The sequence below is a fragment of the Macrotis lagotis genome, chromosome 7, assembly GCF_037893015.1.
Source record: "Macrotis lagotis isolate mMagLag1 chromosome 7, bilby.v1.9.chrom.fasta, whole genome shotgun sequence".
Lineage (NCBI taxonomy): Eukaryota > Metazoa > Chordata > Mammalia > Peramelemorphia > Peramelidae > Macrotis > Macrotis lagotis.
Window position 1 is genome coordinate 33,354,443 of NC_133664.1, and position 13,191 is coordinate 33,367,633.

Here is a 13,191-nt window from a genome sequence, read left to right on the forward strand (position 1 = left end):
CCCTCATTTTTACAGATGAGGAGACAAGCTCAAAGATATTTAAATGGTCATATTTTAATGTGACCTATGGTCTCATGATTTGTTAAGTGTCAGAGACAGGACTTGAACCCTGTTTTCTGATCTCCAAATGCAAAATTGCCACATTCACATTCTTAGCATGTATGACCTGAGATAATAATGGATTCTGAGACTTAAAGCTTACCAACCCTTGTAAGCAGAAAAACTTTTTTTAAAACTTGTTAACACTGACAAACATCTTTCCAAAATGTACATTAAGACCCTCTTAATAGGGCTGTACACTGAAAACAGATATAACCTTCATTCCCTTGATGATTCAAGGTCATAATTATTATCAAATATTATCCTATGTAACTTGTCAAACATATATTCAATAAACAGCTATTAATTATGGGCTTAGTTCTCAGAGCCAGGATTTCTACATTAAAAAAAAACCCTCCCTCCCCAGGATTGATGAAGCTTTCAATCTTGTACCCTTAGAGTACTGTCTACCAGAGCCCTGAACTCTATAGAACTGACTGTCTTTAAAGCAAATGATCCGAGACCTCTATGCTTTCATGGAGATACTATCTGGGGCACCCACACTGATGTCAAGAGGACCTGAGTTCAAATTAGTCTCGGTTATGTAATAATTACCTAGCTGTGTAAACTTAGGCAAATCACTTAACCCCATTGCCTTGCAAAGAAAAGAAAAGAAAAGAAAAGAAAAGAAAAGAAAAGAAAAGAAAAGAAAAGAAAAGAAAAGAAGAGAAAAGAAAAGAAGAGAAAAGAAAAGAAGAGAAGAGAAAAGAAAAGAAGAGAAAAGAAAAGAAGAGAAAAGAAAAGAAGAGAAGAGAAAAGAAAAGAAGAGAAAAGAAAAGAAGAGAAAAGAAAAGAAGAGAAAAGAGAGAGATGCTACTTGCTCAAGCTTTCTGCTGTGGTTTTTCTAGATATTGTCACTGCCTCTACTACCACCAGTCAGTCCTTCCTTTCTATTTGCTGTGGTACCAAAAACCAAAACCAAACAATTTAAAAACTGATAAACTAACCTTGTGATAATTACCAGTAAATAAAAATGATTTAAATTGTATTTGTATCTATTCTATGTAGAGATTATCTTCCCTATCAAAAGTTCAGCAGTTTTGTTTACTCCTGGAGATTTGTCCACCCAGAGCCTTAGCATAGCATTCAACACATGCTTAATAATCACTGGGTAATTAATTAAATCTCTAATTCTTGAGCAAGTTCCTACAGAGGAGAGCATATAGCTTGAGGGAATGAAAGTGAAAGGGTGCCGGTGGCTATTCTTAATTTTTCCACTTTTCTGCTCTTTTTTTTCCAGATGGCTGAAATTAGCAAATAAGTTATCATTATTGCCTTGGTTTATTTAATAGATAGATAAATGACAGAGAGAGAGAGAGAGAGAGAGAGAGAGAGAGAGAGAGAGGACAGACAAAGAAAGACAGAGACATGGAGTCATGTGGAGACAGAGACATAGAGACCTCCATGAGATGTTTGAGAAGATTAAAAAAAAAGGGAAAAAGGCTCAAAGTGGTTAAGGGCACATACTGGTGAGAATGGGTGGCAGGACAGCAAGGAAACAGCTGTCCTGACAAAAGAATGGGTCTTGACCCCTGCTAGCCAGGTAGCTGTCTTCCGGTACCTCCCCCATTCCCCATGCTCCCCACCCTGAAACCCCAAGGGCTGAAGCAGCAATGCTGGGAAGAAGCAACAAGAAAGCCTTGCCTGGAGTCCTCATCTGTGCCACCCAGTGGGCCTCTACTTCTCCAACTCCCCACCAGCATCCAGGAAAAGAAGGGGTCACTGTCTTGCCAGTGAAATCTCTAAATGACAATTTAGAGACAAAGAGGGATGCCAAGGAAACTTAGGAGATGAAAAAATAATCATACTCCCATTCATATAGTTTAAATTTACAGATAGCTGCGTACAAGGTGGGTACAGGTAAGGAACTGGACTTAAGGGTTAGCTTGGGTCCCCTGCCAGCTCCCCCCCCCCTCCATTTTAACAACGGCCACACGCAGATTTTCCAAACAGCTGGTCCAATCCTGATGCCCTTCAGGAGACTGGTTATGTTTGGACAATGGTAAATAGCAACAAACAAGAACAACATATCAATGCTACGTGCCAAATAAGGGAGGGCAGCATCATGGGAAAGAGAAAATATAAAACTTTTATATTCCAGGAAATACTTTCTAATCCAAAGAACATGAATGGAAGGAAGATACCTGAAGGAATAATGTTGAGGGGAGGGGAGGTAGAGGTAAAAGCTTAAAGGAGGAGAAAGTGATTGAAATGGGGGCACAACAGCAAGTATCTGGCAGCACAGGACTAGCTGGGAAGCAGCAAACCCCAGTGGGCAAGTTAATGATCCCAGCATATATACACTGGAATGCCTGTGAGTGAAGTCAGGGTGTCTCCAAAGGGCTTAAGTGTCAGCATGGACGCTGGACCGGCTGCAGGAGACCTGGCTCGACAGTGAGAGAGGGGAGGAGAGGCTGCCCAGGGCTGGGCTGACCTAGTTGCAAGGCCTCTTCCCTCCCGTGTTTGCCAATACAGAATGAGCAGTGATGATGAAGCAGATCACCCTCGACCCAGAGCAGATGGCCTCAGTCGGAGGATTCTGGTGGCTGTAGGTTTAGAGGAGATTGCCTAAGGGGCAAGGGAACACATGGAGTAGAACAAGGGCTCTTCACCTGGGGTCTAGGATAGACTGCAGGGCAACTGTGACCAGAGATGGTGGGAAAATTACAGTTTCACTCTTATTTGTTTACATGTTGTCTTCTTCACTAGATCATAAACCCCTTGAGGGTAGGGACTGCCTCTTGCCTCTTTTTTATCTTTTTTCAGACTCAGCTTTTCCTATCTTTCCATTCACATGGTAAGTAGTGGAAAAATTAGTACATTTCTGGCATTCCTCAGGAAAAAATACCAGGCCATTGCCCAGCAGAGTTTGGAAGTGGTCCTTGTATTGTAGGACACAGTTAATTGAGCAGACCTTTCAGAATTATAGCTGCTTGGGATTAGGCCTTTTCACTTTAGTTGAAGACCAAACCATTTATTTCCTCATGCCCATATGTTAGAATCCCAAATAGACACACAGAGTCAACACTTGGTCTGTGGGCAGGCAGGAACTTCAAGAGCAGCTTTCCAGGGACTGAAATAAAATTATCAGCAGCCTGTTCATTTAATACCCACCAGGTCCTCTCTGAAATAGCATAGGGCAATGACAACACGTGGTTAACCAAAAATATTTATCAAATGTTCCTCTGTGAGAAGAGTTAGGAAAGAGCCTGGCCTCTTCCCCAAAGGGGCTTCCAGTCTAGTCATGGTATCCAAATCATTAGAAGATTGGGCAGAAGGTGATGAAAATTCCTGGCCACAGCAATTGAGCTATGCCACTAACAGAATCAATTTTTCAGTGTGTGGCACTGCACTAGGTGATGGAAACTGAAAGTCAGAAAAAGAACCAGTCAGCTTTTGGAACACAACACACACGTATGTGTGTTTGTGTGTTATATGTATATATAAAATAAATTTTAAAGATGGGGGGCAGGGACATCTCATGATAGCTTAGGAACATCAAAAAAAGGCCTCGTGTACTTGAGCTGAGCTTTGAGGGAAACCAGGAGGTAGAGGGACAGTAGTATTATTTCAAGTACAGAGGAGGCAGCAAAGGAATTCAATACAGATTCAAAGTGAGATGGTCATTAAGTCTTGTAAAAAGAAAATGGAATGGTCTGGGTTTAAACCATGGCAGCTCCATCCCTCTTCATGCTCCTAAGAAGGACTGAGGCTCTCAAAGAACTTGTATTACGGAGATTATATCTATTGATATTTCTACCACCCTCAAAATTAAAATAATCTTAGTATTCTTAAGAAAATAGTTTTGACTTTGCAAACTTAAAAGGTCTCCAAGCCTTAAGATCCCAGTCCATGCTTTAAGAATGTTAAATTAGGTGATCTCCAAGACCACTGAAGGTTTTTTAGGCAATTCTAAGACAAAAATGGCAGTCCATCTACTGATGTTCACTGGGAGAAAATGTCCTCACAGTCCAAAAATAACAATTGCTTATAATAAAAATCTAAAGCACAAATGGATTTGAAATCCTTATTGGTGGAAGGAATATTCACAGCAAAATAGACAGAGATCCTGAAAGTACACTGAAGGAAGGGTCACCTGTGCCTTTCACTGCGTTTGGTGATATCCCAGGATTCACCGATTCTCCCAGACCTGGGAGGGAGAAACAAAAAGACAGAGAGAAAGGACAATAAAACCAGCTCAACCCTTGAAATGGGTCCAGAGGATAAGAGGAAAATCGGAATTTAAGACTGTCTTATCCACAACAGATGGTTGCCTAGTCACCCAGGGAGGGTCACTTCTAAAAGGCAGGAAAAACAGCTGGGTCTTTTCTGGGAGGTCTGCAGGCCCTCCTTCCCTCTTCACTCTTTTCCAGGCAATCAGCCTTCAGAAATTCCTCAACAGAAACAAGATAAGGAAAGATAAAGTCATTGGTTTAGCAGCTCTTCACCCTGGTTTTGGAGATGAGTCAATGGCCATGGAAAAGACAAATTCTAAGTTGAATTCTAAGGTTTTTCCCCAGGGACAGTATGGGGTCAATGAAGGTTCTTGAGAGAAAGAAACATTCAGGGCTGACTTTTGCTCTGGGAAAGTTCCGATAGCAGCTAGGAAGAAGATGGATTGGAGCAGGAAGACATCAGTAATCCAATTAGAGGTGATAAGGGCCTGAAGCAGAGGGTGGCTTGTGTCTGTAGTGCTGCCGATAAACAGAACACCAAGTTCAGTATCGCTTAATAAGGGAGCCAGCCCCACTGCCCCTTTCAGGAGCCATTGCCCTGGGCTTTAAGGAACATGTCAGAATTTCTTCCCATTGTGAATTTTCAGGTTTCAGCTTAACTAATATTGCACTAACCCCATCTTCCCACCATTATCACAATGGGAAAAGATCCAGGCAGGGATGGAAGATTTTGTTCAACTCTAAAGCTATGTAGTTAGTAAGAGAGAAAAAGAGAGTGAAGACTTCCAGGTAATTTCAGAAGTCTTGTCCAACCCCCACAATCACCACTAATGGGTCGGGCACAAAATGACTAATTCCATTTTCAGAGAAAATAATTTTACACTTCCTGCCTGCCCCAATCACTCTGAAGGCAAAGGGAGGAACAATGTATCTTGGTTCAGAAACTACTAAATAGTGCCCAGTTGGTCATGCCTTAGTTGGTTATTTGTGATGGAAAAGGTCAAGAGGGAAAAAAAAGAATACTAGCTTAAGAGAAAAGTTCCAGGGAAATACCAAAGAGAACAAACATTGTTAGGTCTTTGAATGCTCAACAGTCCCCAAATACCCTCCCCACCCCCATTGCCACCACACCCTATATTTAAAGGATCAGAAATTGGAGTCTTATCACCCAACCTTGTGTCTGTAGAAACTCCCAGTTTCACCAAGGTTTAAGCCAATGAATAACAAACTTGTAATAGTACTTAAGAGGGAATGAGGACATTCTATCCATGCAGAAAGCATCAGAATAACTGCAATCTATGTAAAAAGGCAAAAAATCACCACCAGCCTTCCCTCACCTATCCCACTGCTACCAGTTGGCTCTTTGTACGGATAAAAAGAATGCATATTGTAATATGCTGACTTAATTTCATCAAGTCTCACTGAGCTGCCCACCTAATGCAATAATGGAATCTGTTCACTCACAGATGAAATAACTTGTGAAAGCTCAATGAAGCAACTCCAAATAAAAGATGATTCTGTGGCCCCTCCCCACCCCTCACCCCAGGTAAAGTCCCTGGCCATGGTGGAGGAGGAGGAGGAGGAGGAGGAGGAGGATCAGAGTTCTGCCAAGGTCAACCTTGGTCAGCTGTTCTACGCCCTCATTTAGGAGAGCTCTTCATCCCATGGTCAGGCACCTTCCCTTTCTCCTCAGCTCCATGTTCATCAGATACCTCAAAAATTCAGTACCTTGAAGGTATCAAAAACTCAAACTTGTTCACAATAAACTCAGTCTTCAATATTCATCCCACCTATCTCTGTACAAGTCATCATCATTCTTCCAGTCATTCAGGTGGCACCCAAGGCTCTTCCCCTTCCTCTACCCCATACCTCTTATTACCCCTTACTCTCTCTACATAAATAGTCACCTTTCTATTTCAAACCCTGATCATAATGTAACTGAACTCCTGGCTTCCAGTGACTCCCTTCTCCAAACCTCCAGACTCAAATTTCTAAGCACACATCTGACCAGATCCCCCTCTGGTCCAGAAGTCTTCTTTCACTCTCTCTTGCTTCAAACTCCTCAGTTTGATGTTTATGGTCCTTCAGTTTCTGGCGCCATGGTATTTCCATTTATTTCTCATTTTTCCTTTTTTGAGTTCTCTCTACAGATGATCCAGCCAAAACAGTAGATGACCTGCTGCTTCCAAATTGCAGAATTCTATCTACCACCTCTGAGCATTTGTAGTAAAAGCTGTAACCCAGGTAGGAGCTGAAAAAGGACTCCTTCCTCAAGTCTGTCTTAGAACTTCCTCAAAGGCTGAGTTCAAGCACTACCACCTACAAGCTTTTATTGAGCTCCCTTGAGTTCCCAGGCTCCTCAAATCACCCCTCTATACTTGCTTGTATTCAATATCCATTCCCCAACCTTGTCTCTCATAGAACTCAAGCACTTAGAGGGAAGAGACTCTTTACATACATATTTTTCAGTAAATTCAGTCCTGTCTGACTCTTTGTGACCTGCCTGGACAAAGACACCATAGTGATTTGCCATTATCTATCTTCTCCGGCTAATTTTAATAGATGAGGAAACTAGGGCAAACTGGGCAAAGTAACTTTCTCAGGGTCATACAGCTAAGTGAATGAGGCCATATTTGATCTCAGGAAGACGAGTATTCCTGACTTCAGACCTGGTATTCTTGTCCACTGCCTTACTTTGCACATATATAGTAGGCACATGATAAATGCAAATTAGATTATATTGTTAGAAATTATAACACTGGGATAAATGGAATCTTCTGAGTTCTGATCCTTTTTTTCAATTTTATTTCATGGGATTGCAAAATATATTTTAAATATGATCATCTAATTTTGTGCATATATCTCCCCCTTCATGAAGTAGAACTTTTCAGAACTTTAACATCTTTTAGAGGTAAGCTGACTCTCCATGACATAGGCAAGATGGTCCCAAGTATTCTTTGTGCCACCTTAAATACCCCACACCAGGACGTCTACCTTTTCTGATGGAAAATGCAAAGACATTTTCCCCATCTCTCTTTAATCAGCCAAGACTGCTACTGTCTCAAGGACCTCTCAAAAGACTGGGGAGGCATGTAGCAACAGTCTTCCCAAAGCACATTTCTTGACACCCCCCCCCACACCCCATCTATTTTAGGGATAAATTTCTAAACCAATTACTGTATCTAAAGTTCCTCGGACAGGAAAGGACAAGTCTGCCTCGAATATGGAGGTTCCTACTGGGCAAAGGAAGAGGCCACAAGTCAGCTTCAAGCAGATAAAAATACAATGGGGAGCCAGGGCTATGGGCCCAGTGAATCTGATAACTTTTTTTATAATGGGAGGATACAGGTAAGACCAACAGAAAAGAGGTAACCACAGAAGAGTCTCCAGAAGGATCTGGAGGCAGAAAAACTGGGCCAGGGTCTAGAACCTGCCAACCACTTCAAATAAATATGCCCATGGCAAATCACTAAATCTACCCTAAGCTTCAATTTTCCCATCTGCAAAAATAATGCTAATAGTACTTGGTGGCAGGGATCAAATGAAATCATGTACAAAAAATGTTTGGTAGTGGCTTAAGTACCACGATAATATTATTATGTTATGTTACTATTATATGATGTGCAATTAATATGATAATAAGAATAAAGTTGCTCAAACTGGCTAAACAAAGAAGCTATAAGCTTAATGATAAAAATGAAAAGCAAACAGACATCATTCACAGGGTTGGTGATGAGTCAGTGGGTGTGAAGATGTTTTGGATAATGTCCAGATGGAAAGGAACCAGAGAACCAAAATGTCCTACAGAAATAGAGACAGGGCAAGCAAAACCCTCAGAACTCTTAATAAGGCCAAGCAACAACCAACAGGGACTTATGGAGGCCGATCAGGAAAGGGCTCCCTCACCTCTGGACATAAGAATCAAACATGCATTCTCCAAAGTTGCTGACATGTTCATCTGTTTTACTACTATAGACAAAACTTGTTCTAGAGCAAAGCTTCTACTCAATTGAAGGAGGAGGCAGATAGATTACTGGGGAGTAGGTGATTTTTTTGGGGGGGAGGGAAGTATCAACAAAACTCTTTTATTCTAATGTACAGTTTAAAAAAGAGAAGACAGGAAAAAAAGAGAGAGAGAAGACGGGACACAAATAACAGTAATTGCCACTACCCTGATAGAGGGCTATACATATGTACAAAGTCTTTTTTTTTAAATCATATATTAGGTGATCATATGTTAGGTGACAGTATATAGAGAGCTGGCCCGAAGTCAGAAGAACCTGAGTTCAAATGAGGCCCCAGAACCTTAATAATTGCCTAGCTGTGTGATCTTGTTGGGCAAGTCACTTAACCCCCATTGCCTTAAATAAACATTAAAAAATCATATATTAAAAGTTTAGTATCTGGGGCAACTAGGTGGCACAGTGGATAAAGCCCGGCCCTGGAGTCAGGAGTACCTGAGTTCAAATCCGGCCTCAGACACTTAATAACTACCTAGCTGTGAGGCCTTGGGCAAGTCACTTAACCCCACTGCCTTGCAAATACTAAAAAAAAAAATTTAGTTTCTCATGAGCCTCACTCATATCTATTCTTTGTACCTTAAATTTTTGTGTTTGTTGATGACTTAAATTGACAATAAGTTTTTAAATGCCCACTGCTTAGAACTAACATGGTGTATTTAATGGTTTTAATAGTTTCTTTTTAGAAGGGGACCTACAACAAAAGTATGCCACACATGGATGAAATAGGAAATCTGCCTCGTCAATAGGAGGGGCATGTAAGCACTGCCTTTAGAGCTGTGCTGCCAAGAGGCACTAGTCTAGTTCTGTTAGTTCTAGAAGATGGGACCAGGAGCCCTTAATGGGCAGAAGTTACAAAGGTCTGACCTGAGAGAGAAAACTTCACATTTTCCAGAAAATCCAAGGGGTTCAGAAGATCTGGGGAGGATCAGGTCCTCTCCCCTACTTCACTGGAAGTCTGCAAGCAGAGACTGCTAGATGGCCACTAGTCAGGCACTCATCCAATCAACAAGACCAAAATTTCATGAAGTTCAACTAAATTTAGTCCAAGGGACACCTACAAACAGCCCCCATGTTTATGAGGCAGTGAGTACTGTATTCCTGGGCTGAAATTCCAGCCAAGTCACCTGTGGGACTCTTGGTAAAGCACCTAACCTCTCCCTGAGCTTCAATTCCAGGGCAATGAAATTAAAACCTTCTCTGGATCCTTCCACCTCTAAGACTATGATTGACAGTTTGGGGACTTTCCTACGTACAGTTTTCTTTTCATCATCTGCAAATTCTAGTCCCGGGACAAAGCAACTTCAATCCAGAGATTAAAGACTTATCAATATTAATAAGGATTACTATCCTTGAGGATGTTAATAAGGACAGTAATATTCTAATAAGGATATTAAATGCATTACTTCAATGGTTCCATGATCTTATTGATGTGGGTATTCCCTCTACAGGGACAGTCTGTATCTAACCCATCTAAACACATTCATGCTGGGAGGCCCATAAATCCATGCAATGCCCTGGAAACATTACTCTAGGGGGTTTACCATTCATTGAGTAGCAGTGAAAACCCCAGGCTCTTAGGGACCAAATAGCATCATCAGAAGCTCATGATGGCTGCTTGTGTACAGCTAGCTATAAACCACTTAAAATCTGGCTGAGCCAACTTCTTCCATTTTGGAACCTCTGAAAAGCCAGGAAAGAGACAAGTATGAACAAGCACCTTTCCTAAAAACATGGCTTCCCATCCTTTCACTGATGCTGGCACCAGTTTATTTAAAAATAAACTGAAAAGAAGGGAAAAGGATGATGGTCCACAGTAAATAACTGTTCCACCTCTCTCGTTGTTCCTTCTCTTCATGGAAGAGAAAGGAACCTTCCATATTTTTCAAAACAGTTTCAGTCTGCTAGCTGGTGACAATCAATCAAAAAGTATTTAAGTAGCAATTACTATGAACTAAGTGCTGGGGATGCAAAGAGAGGTAAAAACAGTTCTTCCCTTCAAGGAACTCTCAACCCAATGGGTGAAATAATAATAATATGTCAGTGAGTGGGCAGACACAAGATGTATACAATGGTTGGAGGGTAATCTTAGAAGGGAAGACACAGTTAACTCCTAGCAGGCAAACCACTGTAGATATTTTCCAATTCAAAGTATTCTACGGAACCAGACAACATATTTTTGTCTTTTCTTTCCAAAAATTTTCAATCCCTTCTGTTGAATGGTAATGTACTTCCATGATATAATAGAACTCAATGCGAAAATAGGACATGCTAAAAAAGTCTTGTTGATGCCTTTTCATCCCAGTAATTTCTCAATATAGCTTCCCTTCTTAAAATAAAAGCTAAATAACTGCCTGACAAAACAACCCATCTGATAAGAGTATACAACTCTGCATCCCTGGACCCCTCTACTTTTCTAACCAAGGGCAGTGGTCACTGCAACCAATCTGATTTAAGCTGCCTTTTAGGAGCATCTTAGTGCTACTTCTTCACTCCATAAACTGATTTACTTTTAAGGAAACCACTTTAAGGGCAATTTAGCTCAAGTATGTCTGTTCCACACAATGGAAGGGACACACGGTTTTCATTAAGTTATAATATATTTCAGAACGTTTCCTCCCCCTCTCTCCCCTCAATTTCTGAAGACTAGTGAGCCTTCCTGATGAGGCTCTGATTCATCTTGCTTCTTCCACTCTTTGTGAAAACAGTACCTTGAGTGGCTGAGAAGTAGGTGATCAGAGCCCAGGGCTCCTTTTGCTTTCAGCCTAAAATGTAAAGCAGAGCTCTTTGGTGGGAGGTGTGCTCCCTTGACTCCAAAAACTGAGTTCACTAAGTGTTACTTGTCCAGAAAAAAATAAACTTCTGACTTTGAAGGAGATGGCTAATTATAGGTTATGTCTAGTTTAATCCAGGCCAATTGGACCATCCCAAAGTAAACGTTAATCTTTAGGGTGGGAACCCAAATGGCTTCAGTGGACTGGGGAATAGGAGGGTTAGGTCTGGCCAGACCATCAGGCTTGTGTTGAAGCCGAGTTCCTGGACCCACCGATTCAACCCCAGGCCTCTTGGCTGGGACCAAGACAAGCCTGAGGCTCCTAAAATACTTCTTGGTAAATCATAGGTGAGTTGGATCCAATGAAGAAACAGAAGAGACTGTCTTGGAAGCAGAAACCTAAGACAGAGAGGGTCATGCATCTCTTGGTAGTTCGATCTACTCCTTGATACACAAAGAAATCTCACGTTCTATGTACCTGGTGCCAAAGCAGCTACTCAAATAATGCACTAAAGGAAAGAGGGAGGAAAAAGTGGACAAACGGGTTGGTTTTCATGCTGCACCAACCTGGTGATTGACTGAAAAGTTCTGTTTTTCAGCTCATTGTTCTGACTACACTAGGACAAGCATCGTGAGCAGCAACCAAAAAATGATGCCTTTTACTCTGCACATTGAGGCATCCCCTTGAAAAATAAAACTCATCTTGTTGTTTACCAATTTTCATTTATATCTCTGCTAAGAACCACAAAACATAGCCTAAAGTGGGGGCAGTTAGGTGGCAAAGTAGAAAATTGAGTCTGGAGTCAGGAAGACCTGAGTTCAAATCATACTTCAGTCACTTACTAGGAAGAGACCCTGGACAAGTCACTTAATTTTTTTTTGTTTCAGTTTCTTCCATCTAGAAAATGGTAATAATAATAATAATAATAATAATAATAATAATAATAATAATAGCTAGGTAGCACACTGGATAGAGCGCCAGCCCTGGAGGCAGGAGGACCCCAGTTCAAATCTGATATCAAACATTTGATATCGACTAGCTGTGTGACCGTGGGCGTGATTTAAACCGGATTAACTGCTTAATCCTGACAGCCTCTCATCCAGGGCCATCTCCAGTTGTCCTGGATCCCCATCTGGCCACTGGACCCAGATGGCTCTAGGAGGAGAAAGTGAGGCTGATGACTTAGCAGACACCCCTCACTCAGATACAATTCACATGCTTTTCAAGGCATCAGCTCTGTGATATTAGGGTCTCCTTTGAGAATGAAGGACAAAAACATCGATAATTGTTCCCATCTCCCAGAATTATAGTAAGGATCAAATTATTATATATAAATGTATAATATATATTAACAGTAAGTTCGAGATCAATGAAAGCTAACAAACTTCCCACCTAAGCTTTAACCCCATATTTTCGGCTGCCTCCAGGGCATTTTGATTGAACATGTACTTAGACTAGTCTTCTCCCCCTTGCCTCAAGTCAGTTCTAACTTCTCAGTAGCCTCATTCCAGGCAATGCTTCCTGCATTTTCCCATTTCAGAGGCTTCATCCCAAGACACATGTAACCAAAAAGTCCTGTTGACTCTTCGTTAAAAATGTCTTTCAGACTCATCCCTTCCCTCAGCACTATCTGCTGCCAAGCTTGTGATCTCATCATGCCTAAATTATTGCAACAGTGTCCCACTCAAATTCTTGACTTCAATTGCTCCCAAATCACCAGAACCTATCTTCCTAAAATTTGCCCTTCACAATAACAATTTGCATTTGTGTACATTTTCCAAAGCATTTTTTATCTCATTTTATCTTTATCAAACCCTTCAAACTGTTAGGAAAGTCATTTTTTATTACTGATTTACAGATGAAGAAAGTAATAGATGAAGTGGGAGAGGGGAATATTTCATTAGTTGAGGGGAAATTAATCTTTTGTCAGGGGTGATACTTAGTCTCTCTAAGAATAAGGATTTTTTTCTTCTTTTTAACAACAGAGACTTGTTCTGTTTTTTTGTTTTAGTTCCAAATTCTTCCTCCCTCTGCTCCTTGCTCCACCCAATGAGAAGACTGAAAATAAAACCTCTTACAAATATGTATAGTTATGCAAAACAAATTTCAACATTCAATATTGTT

At 41.0% G+C, this 13,191-nt stretch overlaps 1 protein-coding gene across 1 annotated transcript in view; it reads right to left on the bottom strand.

The window, feature by feature from the left end:
- Positions 1-13,191, bottom strand: part of KAT2B (lysine acetyltransferase 2B) — a 100,524-nt gene that overhangs the window by 75,436 nt on the left and 11,897 nt on the right. The window lies entirely within an intron of this gene.